Raw genomic sequence first — 15,096 nt, 5'->3', positions numbered from 1 at the left:
AATTCTGTGTTTAGCTTAAGTTATTGAATGTATTTCTTATATTTAAGCAGTACATCAATGCCGGCGTTCTGGATCAAAGTTAAGATCTCAAAGTAATATTTCCTAGACATTTCCTAAAAATAAATTCAATTCATCAGTTGAGTCGCGTATCGGTTAGAGCATAGCATTATTAAGTGCTATAAAGTAAGCTTTATGGGTCATATAAAAGTTCACTGGCCTCCCTGTAAATCACTCAACCATTAGGGATGTGTGTCTATACACGCGCAATCGTGTTTAATAAAATATTTGCAGTATTTCTCACCCCCCCCCCCCGCCCCCCATACGTTTATTTGCATTCAGTCATCTACACTATTATGATACCGATGTTTAATAATTCAGTCTGCAGTCATGTCGTACTGATGTACTGTTAAAAAGGTTCAAACGGTTATTAACAGTATTTGGCATTTTTCTATCATTTATTTTGAACGAATCTGCTACAGAAACCACGCCAGTCTGACTACAGCAGAGTTGGTCATGTTCTCTATTTGTTGAGTGTCGATACAGCAGATCAGAAGATATATTCGTTTGTTCACAAAGAAACAAAACAACGAAAAACACTGGTTACATTTTTTGCTCAAACGTTTTCTAACCATTGTAAACGTTTCCCCGCGCTGTTCTAACTGTTTTTAACTGCCATTTGGGGTAAACTGATGAGATTTCATATTTCACACGTTACTGTGAGTAAAAAATATCTGAGTCTGTGTAATAACGCTCCGTCAATATCTGGAGCTGTTGTTAATATGGTCTGTTTCACCTCACCACACTGTTTATTTTACCTTCTATCTGCTGTTTCAGTATAATACATATATATATATATATATATATATATATATATATATATATATATATATATATATATATATATTAACCCAACTAACGTCACACACACACACACATTCTCACCCACAGACACAAACCAGTACACATTTAGTTACATAAAAACTTGTTCACTAAATAAAACAGATGAAGGGACTGTTCTTCTCACTGCCACTGGGAGGCCTTCATCTGTTTCACTATATATTCAGCTGCTCAGCGGACCTGAATTAGGAGACGAATTCAATGGCAGCCCTAATAGTACGAATTAAATAGTATATGAAGAAGACAGTTGTGTATAGAAACCTAGTTAGTCTGTACTGAATGAGTGGGATTTGCTTTTGCATATAGTCATTGTCATGTTGTTTGTCCATTCTGTTCTGTTTTATTTTTATATATAGCAATGTATCTTTATCTGTGTCTATTTAGCAATAATTGGTAGACATTGTAAATACTTCAAAAATAATTCTTCTTCTTCTTCTCATTTTTATTGTTATTATTATTTTTTTATTACTATTATTATAAAAAAGAAAAAAAAAACATTGCAAGGAATATCTCACTTTTTTATGCAGTAAAACCATTCTGACTCTGATTTTGACTGATTCTGATTCACGCTAGCACGAGTGTATTGTTGGTAAACATATTTTTTAATAAAAAGTTTAACAACGTAACAAAACCCTCAGCGCTGTTGTTCAGCACCACGGACAGCGCAGCGGTCAGGCGCATCGTCACAGACATCCCCGTCAACAACACCCGTCACGCTGCAACCCCATAAGCAGCTACGCTCTCTAATGAACATTTTTGGGAAGCAGATTTGTGAGTGTGAAGATCCTTTAAAGATTTAAAGAACCTTCTATGATGTGAAGGTGTTTTTTTTTTTACCAGTTTAAAGGTTCTTTACACTCTTTGCACATCTTTGTTACAGAAGTGACCTTTAAAAGAACCAAAAGGGGTTCTTCTGTGGCATCGCTCCAAAAACACTTTGTATCACTGTTGTTTAAAAAAGTGCCTGTAGTTGGTTCACATTACATTTAGATGCTGTTTAAATATCTTCTTTTAAAGGAAATGCAAAAGCTGAGCAGTTGGAGCAGGATTACTGTTGTAATAAAATTATGTATATGTTTCATAGTGTGATGTGTTTTTTTTGGATTTTGGAATTTTGGAGCCGCATTGAAATGATACACAAACTTGCCATCAATAATTTACCCTTTATTAAGTCTGGATTTGCCACTGGTGCCTGTTTGGTACAGTCCCATTTGCTCATGCAAAGTGTAATGTGGATATTGTGAATAATCAATAGTTGAGCTTTCTCCAAAACCAAACAGGAAGCAGCAAAGCAGCTACAAGAACATCTCTGGCAGGTAGGTGAGACATTGAGGACACTTGAATTGAAATAATAGGGGGAAATGTAAAATAACTTAAATTGATCAAATAAAACAAAATAAAATGAAAATACTTAAAAGGAATCTAGTTGCATTCTTGCTAATAATGACCCTGCAGGATTTCTAGTCTTTGCAAAATGTGTCTAACGACAAATTACCTTTAGATGTGAGATGTGTCTGACTTTGGTCTTTTAAAAGTATTCTTTGCAGAGTTTCTAGTGTATGTTTATGATCATTGAGTAATGGTCAAATTCTAAAGCTCTGCTCTATTCTGCTCATGCCAAAAGATCTCACTCTATGCAGAACTTACATGCAAAAGGGTCAACAGAAGAATTACACGATAGAAGCTGCCAGCCAACTCTTTTCCCAACCTTAACGAATGGTCAGTGGGGGGCAGTCTGTTGGTACAATTCAATTACTGTTCTTAATGTGTTTGTAGGTCTAGATTACTGAAGCTCTTTCCTCTGGGTAATTTGTCCAGATTTTGTGTAGACATTGTATTGCCATCAATATTGTATTGATGTACTGACATTGTATTGCCATCAGGGTGTGTGGAATCTTGAATAATGTCCAGCTGCCTTGAATCACCTGTCATGCAGATGTCAGTTAATGCTTTGTGGCTATTAAGGAACAATTTCAGGTGAAAAGAGGGCTTTCAGAAAGAGATGAATATTGTTACGCTGTTTTTTCTATCATAAAGGCTTCTTACATTAACAGCATAACTGAAATAATGTGTGCAAGGGTCTGCATTATAACTCACCAGACTATTTTGCAATTTGTTTAAAAAAATACAAAGATGCATGCAAAACAATACAACCATTTTTATGTATTTTTCTCATTTATCTTATTTTTTAATTAACAACATTGTTTGTTTTTACATTTAAAATATTGTTTTGTTATTAATTAGCTCAAGCACAAAACTTGAAACTCATGTAAAGCCACAATACGCAATAACTTAGTTTATGAGAATCGAACCTGGAATTGTTCTTTGACTATTATCTACATTAAACAGAGATATATTTATCTGAATTATCTGAATTGTCTAATAATCTAAATTTCTCTTGTATAGAAGTTTTCCATGTTGCTATTTTATTTGGTTAAAATATTAAAAGCCGACAAGCAAATCTAAATTTTGCAATACAAATACATTTCTAAATACATATCCTGTCTCCATATCATATCTAAAGTTTTTTGTTTACTTTTACATTCATTGCATTTGTCTGAGGCTCCAATTTAGAACAGTTATCTTTTTGAGTCATATTCTGTTACAAGTGTTATAAGTCTTCCCTGCATTGTGTGCTTGTCCAGGTGGGGAAATGAACCTTATAGGGTTTAGTCTGCCAACTGGGAAGGCAGTTTTGTTATCCACTACGCTACACCAACCACTATTTGAGATTATATACCAAATATAGAGTCTTCTCTCAGCTCATTACTATCTGAAGAAAAATTGGTTAGGTTTTTTAAATATTTCAGAACCAATTTTAATATTTAAATCCATTCCTGTGGATATTACTCAGTTTAAAATATCAGACAATGAGTGTGATGATACATAAGAAAGGGAGAGACAGCACACTTAAAACTCCCTGCATGAAATCAATACAATCAAGCAAAAACATTGTTTCATCTTGATACTTTTTCCTTTTTTTTTCTTTCTTTCTTTTTATGTATTTATTATTACTTTCTTCTAATTCCATGCAAAAAAAAAATAATAAAAACATAAAAACTTCTGTTGCACATATTTTGGTGGATACAGTATGTGTGCATGTATTTTTAAGAATCACTTTGATATTTGTAACATAATTCAAATAAAATGTGGCTTGCTATGTTATGACTGGCTCTGAAGATTCTGATAAAGCGTTGCGTGACACTGCATTCTCAGTGTTTCCTGCGTGCCTGAGTGCATGCATGGTTGCATGTGTGTATGCCTGCAGCACCTTGATATGAATAAAGATTGAAAATTCAGCATACATGCAGGGTGATGTTATGACTACTGCAGTTTTATTTAGAGTGATTTAGAGCTCAGAAGCCATGTTCGTCTTTAATACTGTACTAACGAACAAGCACTTGAACATTGTTGTTGTTTTGCACTGCTGATTTATTTTTTTTCAACACTTGCACATGGCATGATGTATGTGGTTGATAGTCAAAATTCAATCATGTTGATACATGTGAATTCCTGAAACTGATTAGTGATCCCTTTTATGTCGGAAGGCAAGCAATGGCTTAACCTAACTTGGCATTAGAAAGCGTGCCTGCATTTTTCACATATTTGCAAGGAGTCACGCCAGTTTGTCACGCAATAAGGAATTAGTGGTGAATGATGTGTGTTTGTGCAATTAATACAAACTGTAACTGCAGTGTGTCAACATCCTGAAGGCCCAACACAATTAGTTAATGAGTTCACACTCTACTGTGAGAGGTGCGTGTGTGTGCCCACTCCCACCCCAAACAGGACATGAGAATTTTGATTCATTTAAAGTGGATTATATATGAAGCACTTGTTTCAGGAACAGATTATTTCTCACCCTCTGTAGCTACTTTGCCTCTTCTGTAGAAAGACTGGAAGAAGCTGAACCCTGTCTGCTGGAGAATGAGAAGTTTGTACTGTCCCTTCACTTCAACAGCCAGTACAAACGATACATCATGTTGAACCACTTCAATTTCCAGCCAAGTACGTCATCACAGGTGACTCCTGCATTGCACGACATCACCTGAGGCTGTAAGGGTGGAGGCTGAACTACACCCACACGCAAAAGCCATAAAGTTCCTTATCTCATTAAGACAGACAGGCTGACAGACACATGTACAGCACTGTGTGAAAGTCAGACGCCACCCTTCATGTATTGCATTTCCAGTCTAAATGACCATTAACTGTGTTATCATAGTCATAGACTGGTTTTGAACTGTGTTCAAAAGTAAAGACAACCCCTAACAACCATGCAGACCTGGTGGACCATACAATCCTTAAGACTTCATCTCAGAGTGCGGTAAGAAAGTCCAATAATGTACAGTAAGATTACAGACCCAAGCATGATGCTGAGAACAGCAACACATATTAGCCAACAAGCTGCTGATGTTCTCAGAAAAATGAACTGACCACGCCTGGATCTTAACATCACTGAATGAGTGTGAGATTCATTTTTAAAGAGGAACTTTGAAGATGTGGGAAAATCTCCCTGCAGATTTCTGAATATATTCATATAATCCAGAGATGCAGTTTAATGCTACGTATTAATTATCAATTGTATTATTATCAGTTGTATTATTATTATTATTATTATTATTATTATTATTATTATTATTGTTGTTGTTGCTGTTGTTGTTGTTGTTGTTACAACACCTACTAATGATAATAATTGGATTGTATATTATATACTGTGCTTTGTTTAGAAAGCAGTCTAGGCTCCTTACGACTGATGAACTGCGCTAAATACGCGGGTGTAAACGCTGTAGTTCTGCACCTACCAAATAAAGAGACCAACGCCAGAAAAAAGAGCACATGGCATATTTAATATACGCTCCTTCATCAAACAGGAACTTCTGAAAAATATTTCTAAAGAGCAGCTGAATCAACAACAAACCTAAGCGAAGATTTTCAGAAAGTGAAACACTTAAAATACTGAGAGTCCTGAGAGCAGCATGACACGACTAGACTACACCCTAAAAGTTCCTTAAGAAAGTGAGTCTATGTGGAATCCTGCCAACTAAAAGAACAACCCGAATGCCTGAGTGCTTCATTTGTCTGAATACTTGGTTATTCTCCTATGTGTTTTTTATATTTACAATTGCTCCATTTAGAGTAGCAGATAGTGTCCCACAACCGAGAAGAACGGACCGGTCGAGAACATCGAATGACTCCATAGCGCCTTCTTCAGGTCGTTCACAGCGCAGCAGGGGAGACACGCAGATTTTCACAATTTAGATGTAGACCAATGGTGGTGGTTCATTTAACGTGATTTGTGCGCAGTGCCACATTTGTTTGCCAAAGATAAAGTACATCCTACAGTTGTTACCCCTACTACTCCTACTTAATAATAATAATAACAATAATAATAATAATAATAATAATAATAGTTCTTTACAGTTAACATATTATATATATTTAAACTATACACAACTGCTTGTTACGTTTTCACACATCAATATATTGTAACATGATATACACACACAACATTACACATTAAATATTATTATATACATTATTATTTTTATTATTGTTATTATTATTATTGTTGTTGTTTTTCGTGCGTTAATATATATTTAACACACTTTTACGGTCAAATATAATATATAATTAATTGAAGTGCACACAACAGCTAATTACATTGCATTTAAAATATACAAAATAAAATATGTTAATAAAAAAACATAAATGGAACAGAAAATTATAAAATACATAAAACAAAGTTATAAAGATATGCATAGATTTTACATATTTGTATTTATGCAGCACAAATACTAATTATTATAATCATCATCATTATCATCGTAAGAATCGTATTATTATTATTATTATTATTATTATTATATAATTAATATAATAATCCGAAGCCTCCTCCTTGTGATGCTTTTTATTAGTTAAAAGCATGCATCATTTGATCAGAGGTATTGTTTGAGAGAGCAGTTTGTCTGAATGAAACATGAGTATCTCTACACCACAGCAGCCATGGCGTTAATAAAAGTAATTCAAGGTGGCTGTAATGTCATGGTAATTTAAGTGACAGCAGGTGAACAAAGCATAACCTTAGAGATCATCAGTAACAAGTCCTCCTCATGAGTTATCCTGAGTTTACAAAACCTGGCCTGAGGCCTCTATCAAAACATGTCCATTATTGCAATTATTCAAATTTAAGGCTCTAAAACAATTTTTAATTACTTCTACATGTTAGACTCCACCCCCTTTATTGACAGACCAATCCCAAACCCCACCTTGTTTCCTAAAACCTACTTACCTTCTTAGCAACCGTTGCTACCTGCAATTAACCCTGGTGGGTTCAGTTAGCAGCTGAACTTGAAGCTCCAGTTGTTCTCCACAAAGTGCAGGGAGGACACTCAACAGCCTGCCATACTGATTCTGCCCTTTCAAAAAGCCCCAAATACATTTTACACAGCTTTTATTTCAAAGGTGAGTCAGTTTAATTGGCGGTTTAGTTGAAAAAGTTTGTAGCCACATGCTAACAGTTTCATCAGAAGTAATAGGATGTTTTTTTCCAGTAATTAAATATAACTTACCCGTCAAATCAACGCTTTTCTATAATCACAGTTATATTGTTTATACACTTCTTTGATTTGGTAATTAAAAGCACTTTATTAGGAACGCTATACAATACTGGATGCTCCATTCTTTTCAAAACAGCTTCAGTTATTCGCATGTTCAGTTATTCGTATGAATTCCACAAGACGTATGAAAAAGGCTGTTTGAGATTCAGGTGTCTTTCATGCTGTGGATTTTCCTTTCCTCCACATCCCAAAGGTGTTAGATTCAAATTCAGTGACATGTAAAGCCACTGAAGCCATGTTCATAAAACCAGTTTGAGTTTTTAGTACAATATCAAGTAGCCATACGAAGATTGCAGTAATGGGTAAAGGATGCACATGATCCTGCTGATCACGTGCATCCTTTACCCATTACTGCAATCTTCAATAATAATCAAACAGACTGCCATTCAAGCCATGATATTAACAGACCCAAAGAAAACATTCCCTACACCAATACACCACTTCCACCAGCCTGGACTGTTGACACAAGGCAGGATGGGTTCATGGATTCATGTGGTTGGAGCCAAATTCTGACTCACACCATCTGTGTGCCTCAGATAACCTGAGATTATTCACACCACCATGTCTTTTACAGTTCCACTGAGCCTGTGCCCACTGCAGCCTCAGCTTTCTGTTTGTAGCTGAAAGCAGTGGAACCTGACGTGCTCTTCTGCTGTTGTAGCCCATCCTCCTCAAGGTTCTACTTTTAAGATGCTTTCTGACTTATCAGAATTGTTCTGTCACTGTAGCCTTCTGGCCAATGCCCGTTGACCTCTCTCATCAACAAGGCGTTTCTGTCTGCTCACTAGATGGGTTTCCTTTATTAACTAAAGTCTAGAGACTGTCCCAGGAGATCAGCAGCTACAGAAATATGCAATACAGCCAGTCTGGCATCAACAATCATGCCTCTCGCAAAATCACTACGATCACATTTTCCCTATTCTGATGGTTGATGTAAACAATACCTGAATCTGCTGGTTTGCTAGATAATTGCATGAATGGGTAGCTGCACAGGTGTTCCTAAAAAAGTGCTGGATGATCAATATATCTATTTATTTACAGATATAGATATGTGCACTCATATATATAATTTACACTAGCTCAAACACTAGAGAAGCTCTACCTAGTCTGCATTTGTGCTGTACTTGGCTGCACAACACAACTAAGGCAGATAATCAGTCATGATAATTTGGTCATTTTGCACATGTACTTTTAAAGATACATAAACTTGTATGAACTATATCATGAATTAAACAAATTATATATAAACATACAACGATGTGTTAGTCTGTTAAATCCACCAGTAAGCAGTTTCTGTACTGAAGTGAAAGACGCATAACATCCATAGTGGTCTGGTTTCAGTGTTAGCCCTAACCTAACAATATGTGGAATTCTTTGCTATTTAGACTTTATAAAATGAGGAGTACATTCCTGTGCTTGCTTGTGGTGGAATGCTGGGAATTTTCATTGATACACCGCTACATTGCGTGTAACCCTCTAACCAAAGGGGAGGGAGGGGGGGGGGCATGAGTGTAAAATGGTCATAACAACCTAGCCTTAGGCTGAGAAGATAATGGCCATAGACTAAACGGCAGCTTGTTTTAAAATGCATTTCTTTGCAGTTTTGTGTTCAGTAATAATGGACGCACATTCAGTGTTTACAGTTACTTTTAGTGAGTGTTGAAAAAAGTCAGATGGTGAAAATGAACCATAACACCAGCCCGAATGCAGTCATTAGGGTGATTTATGAGGCTTTTTAGGGGAAGTGCACAGGCACATTCGGAAGAGAGGTGTGCTCTAAATACTGGCTTATCTTCATTTCTCCGTCAGTGCTGTGAACTTCTGGTGGAAGTAGACAAACGGAAGAGTTGGCTGCGGGGCATTGGAGCCACATGCACCAGTCACGCACAGGCACTTCATCACATGGGTGACTTCAGACAAATGCTGCCAAAACACAAAGAGAGCTCATGGCTTTGCATGCAACTGACAGGACACACACATGCAAAGCAAGCTTCAGGCCTGTCTCCTCTTACAGGTAAACTCTTGCGTAGTGTTCTGGCAAATTTAATCACCAGGCTCAATAGAATAGAACTAAATGGGCTTTATGGCTTGTCCATTGCATTGTAGCTCTTTAAAAGTGATAAATGAGTGATAATCATAAAACATATTGTTGCTTTTAGAACAAAATCATGTCGTTTTTAGGAATAGAAAAAAAATGGAATTTATTATATAAATAAATATTAAAATAAGTAAATATTATTACAAAAATATATATGTTAAAATGTAAAACCTGTTTTATAACATTTTGTTCCAAGTTTGAATGGTAACATCATACATGGCATTTCCATACATTGTCATTATCCAAAAAACACTTTGGGAATTTCAAAATGTTTAAAGGTAAAAATGTAAAAGATTTTATTCCTAGTAATTATGAATGATTTCTATTAGTCCATACATTGTTATTTTCCCCACAATGTAAAAAATGTGTCAGCTGCTGCTTTCATATGATGCAGAAAAGTGAAAACTTTTCTGCATCAAAAGCAGCAATATACAGAGATGTCTCTCTCTCTCTCTTTCTCTCTCTCTCTCTCTCTCTATATATATATATATATATATATATATATATATATATATATATATGTTTTCCTTTCCATATGATTAAAAACCCTTTCATGTTACCTGTTGTTAAACTGATATTTGTACCCAATCAGCCAGACTATCTTTCTCTATCCACATTCAGTGTTCATGGCACAGACATTAATATTCATTGCAGCATTCATCAAGACAGGATTTTTTGTTTTATTATTTGGTATCATCCTGCTAATTGCTTTCCCTTGAGCAGACGAGCTGCTCCCAACCACTTGCAGGAGTCACTGAGTTTAATCCAGAATCAAAAGGCTGTCTGTGGAGCCTTGTCTCCATTCACAATCCTACTACCCTCATTATGACACAATGAACTCAGCAACTCCACATGTCAGCTTGTTCCACAACAACCTTCTTTCACCCCCAAGTTTTCCAGAAAATACAAAAAAACACACAGTTCTTTTTCCCATCCACAAAAGAGCTCAAAAAAGCTCAAGCAGATGAAATGAAAAGCAGAGCAATGCTAATGAGTATTTCAAGTATCCTAATGACCTTGCGGATTAACTGCCAATTGAGGTACCTCTATCAGCCCCTTTTCCTTTTTTTGTTGTCTGGCCAACTGTTGCAGAGGCCCTTGCCAAAGCGTAGTCAGCAGCCCGTGAAGGCGTCTCCCTCTTTTTGATACTAAGAGGGCATTTTTTCCTGGAATTTTTAACTGGCGTCTACGTCAGAGTTCCTTTCTTTTTTTGGGCAGGGGAAACCGTTGTGGAAATGCAGAGACATGGGAAAGAATGGGAGCACAGCCATATGGCGGTACGTGATCAATCGCATGAGTGCGCTTTTACTTTGGGTCACGCCAACCCTCTTTTCCCATCATGCATGCTCCTTTTCCATCTATTAACCTCACTGCCGTTGTCGTCTATGAACATTGGGTCCATGGTTTAAGAGGAAGGCACAATGATGACATACAGTAAGCAACATCATTGTGCTTTCCTGAGGATCAACAGGAATGTATGTGTTGGTTTTGGGTTGTACTTAATGTTCAGTCTAAAATAAATATTATATAGAAAATATGCCTAGCAAATAACATAACAACCGGCTTGTTCTATCTTGCAGGTGTTACATGAGGTCAGTCTGACTGGATGCACATAAAAGAAATAAAAGAAAATAGGATTAAGCGAATAATTCCCCAGAAATGACTCAGTATCTACAGGTTAAGCTGTCATTATAAGGTACATTTACTTTTAATCTGACTTTTATTCCTATTTCCATGATTTAATGTCAGTAGCATCTTCCAATTAGGCCTTATCCATAAAATGTTGACCACACCTGTCACCTGCTCAGGAGTACGATCGGTACGGTTCTTCACAGCTACTAAACTCTGATCTTTACTCAACTAAAGCAAAAGCCAAAACTTTAGCAAACTCCTCGAAACACAGGGAATGCTTCACAGCCAGCCTAAGCAAACTCAGTCTTTAAATGTAAGTGGAGCTAAGCTCCTAAACCCTGTGTTTACCCAGCCCCCCTGCTAGAGGTCAGAGGTCAGTCAGAGCTTAAAGGGAAACACTGCCCCCCAATCTACAACCCAGCTGTACTGTTTTCACAAGCAGGTAATGATGATTGACAGCCATGCATGAGCAGCAGGAGCCTGCATGGGAGCTAGTCACGCGAGGCCAGCATGCCTGGGGAATGTTCAGAGCAGGAAGGAAACTTGCATTGTGTTACCAGGCTTTTCTTTCTTCAGACATTTTTTAAGGAACCTAAATTAAGAGTTTTTAGCTGAGGGTTATCGCTCTGATAGCTGATTCGTGTCTGCTACCCAGGAATTCTGGCCCACCACTGGCCAACAGTTCTGATTCAGCATCTGATTCAGCTCTTAGTTTAGATTTGACCATATTTTGGGGTTCTAAGGGTAAAACAAATATGGTGTTGTAAATATAGGTTTCAACAGTAAATGCTGGCCAAAATGAGTTGCAGTGAGTTTTATTTTACAAATAAAAATAAGAAAACTAAATAAACTAAAGGAATTTTCCTTTTTGCAAATGTGATTCATACTGTTTTTGCATTTGTAGTGGTGTGCTTGATTCCCTTTGGCATCATTTTAAGAGAAACACAACAAAGCAAAGTGTACCAGCTTTGTAGGAAATTCTTTAGCATGGACTATCAGTGTTTAGAAAGTATGGGGATATTACTTTTATTAATGGTTATGTAAATATATTTGTAACATTGAATTTTATTATGCACACCAGTTTTCATGTTCTTAAGGTTTTATGCCTTGACATTATTCATATGAATTTTTTTTATAAGAGATAGCTGTATTTTTTATGTAGGGCTTCATCACTTAGCCGCTAAGTGACGTTGTGCATTACTTTGAACCTAGGCTCTGGACATGCAAAAGGTAGACTAAAGTGTTTCTCTACTAATGTGCCTGTTTGCTTCAAAATGTAGTTTGGATTATCTAACCTGCCGCTGGACAGTGTACTGGCACCCTTTGTTCAAAAAATGAACCTAACTTTAAAGAGCTACCCATGATCCCTTATGGAGTTCCTGAGTATGTCAATGACTTCTTGAGTGCTGTAGACTCTTAACAAAAAGGGTTCTAAGGGTTCTTTGAATGATACCAAATAACAACCATTTTTGTTCCATAAAGAACCATGCTTGTAATTGAGATCTTTCACTGATGTAAAGATTCCTTACCAATTTAAAGGTTCTTCAGACTTCAGCCAACATTAGGTCAAACACTGGAGCTCTACAACAGCTCTACCTAGACCACATTTGTGCTGTACGTGGCTGCACAACACAGCTAAGCCAGATAATCTATCCCCATGATAATTTTACCATTTTGCCCATGTACTTTAAAGATACGTAAACCTGTATGAACTATATCATAGTTCAAATTCATTCAACCTACAACAATGTGTTTAAACAGTTTGCCTGTTAAATCTAGCATTATGCAGTTTACTGAGATGCAAGACGCATCACATCTATATTGGTCTGATTTCAGAGTTCCCAACCATAGAAAGAGTGAGGAATTCTTTGCAGTTTAGACCTTATAAGAGGAGGTGTAAAATCCTCTGCTTGAAGCAGCCATTTGAAATCATGATCCAGCTTGTCGATTTTAAAATCACAATCCACTACACCCTTATTTTTGAGGTTGTAGTGGATTGTGATTTTAAAATCTATTCACTTCTTCAGAAGTGAATGAAATTCTTCAGCAGCTATAATAAGGTCATCATATAATAAGTTTATAATGTTTATAAAGGTGAATGCAGTAGCAGTACAGCACATTCGTTTATGCAGATGATGTCATTTTTTTATTGTTTATGTGTGTGCGTTCCTCACTTTGTTTATTTATATCCTTGTGTGTATTTAAAGGACATTGCGTGACAAATTGAAGGTGCAGGAAGAATGCAGAGAAATCCCCTCTCGTTGAGACAGCAACCCGGTGAAAGTTCCCTGCAGCTAATCATTTCAGAGACACAGCTTGTTCAGAGAGTATTGTTTCACAGAGGAATTTGTATCATTTCCTTTGGGGGTTTTTTATGTTGCTAATATGCCTTTCATACTCTATCTGATAAGTGTCTGATAAGAGCTGAGGATGAGACTTTATGGTTTGAGTTCATAGTTTTATAATTAAATACCAGACAAGATTCAGAACAACCATAAAAAAAATTATGACATCATTGTCTATTTTGGTTGCTGTTGCTGTTGTTGTCATCATTGCGTTTTTTTGTTGTTGTTAAGGATGATGATGGGTATGATGATGTCACACTATAGAGTCACATGTTAGAGTCATGATCCAATCAGAGGTGTCCTTACTTACAGTCCTCACTATCCCCTAGTAGCAGTGGCATGCTAGTTTTGGATGACCTTTTAATGCCAGGTGAACACTATCAAAAAACAAACCTGCAGACACACACGCATGCACGCACGATCACTAGCGCCTGGCGTGTTCCCAGCATTCCCAGCATTCCCAGTGAAAACAAGCCACTTCCTCTCCACCCACATCCCCTTTCACCAGGGTGATAAATAGATGGCTTTTGGAGGGCAATGGGAAGTCTGGCTCCAAAATAGAGGCACAAAGCAGGGGGGGGGAGTATGTTGGAGGAGATGGAGGGGATTTTGGAAAGCCTATGTCCAAATGAGAGAATTTTGCCAAGAGTCATTAATCAATACCAAATGAGATTGTGTCTGGCCTGTGAGAAATACTGTGTCACTAGCCAAGGAAAAACATGTTTGTAGTTGTTGACGGTTGTTATATGCAGTATTGTATGACTTAATGTGAGATATGATAATTGCAGACATGGTTTCCATTGCTAAAAAATTGGCACATTTTTGCTGTCATGTTAAAGTGTTTTTATTGTCATGTTTTTTGGGGTTTTTTTTTACACATTGTGTGATCATTCTATGATGAATGAACCCAAAGCAAGGTTCCATAAGAACCTTACAGAAGTCATACACATATACTTTGGCCTGCCTTGCTTCTGGAGCCTAGCTGAACGCATCTCTGAAAACCTGTTTAAAGCAGCTTACGTCCAGTCACGTTTTATTGCATCTGTATGTGTGCATTCATTTGTGTAGGTAAATTTAAATTACTAGGCTGCAGTCTAAAAAGTTTTGGTCACTGTTAGATCAATTAGACATAGTGCAGCCTGGCTGTCGGTACCTGACTGTTAAGCACCACTAATGAGGCAGCTTCACTGCCTTTAAAATCCTCTTAATAAGCGTTTGGTTCTGGGGGGAACTGTAGAGCAGACTCCCACACGTAAAGGACAAACAGACAGAAAGACGAGGGAGGCTGAAGTGCTGCGGCACATGCTCCCCCTGTGTTGTCACAACACTGCAAGGGTGTCACAGCTCCTCAGGCTGAGGTCACTATAGAATCGTGAGGGAGTGATTATAGCATTGTGCATCGGAGACAGATGTCATATGTGATTTAGAGTGAAATGGGGTAAGGAGTGTAACCCCAATCTGTTGCTGAGGATCTTTGTTGAGGCCTAACTAACATGAGAGGAGCAGT

The sequence above is a fragment of the Salminus brasiliensis genome, chromosome 4 (assembly GCF_030463535.1).
Source record: "Salminus brasiliensis chromosome 4, fSalBra1.hap2, whole genome shotgun sequence".
Taxonomy (NCBI): Eukaryota; Metazoa; Chordata; class Actinopteri; order Characiformes; family Bryconidae; genus Salminus; species Salminus brasiliensis.
The sequence above is the reverse complement of the archived record's forward strand: the minus strand, read 5'-3'. Positions refer to the sequence as shown.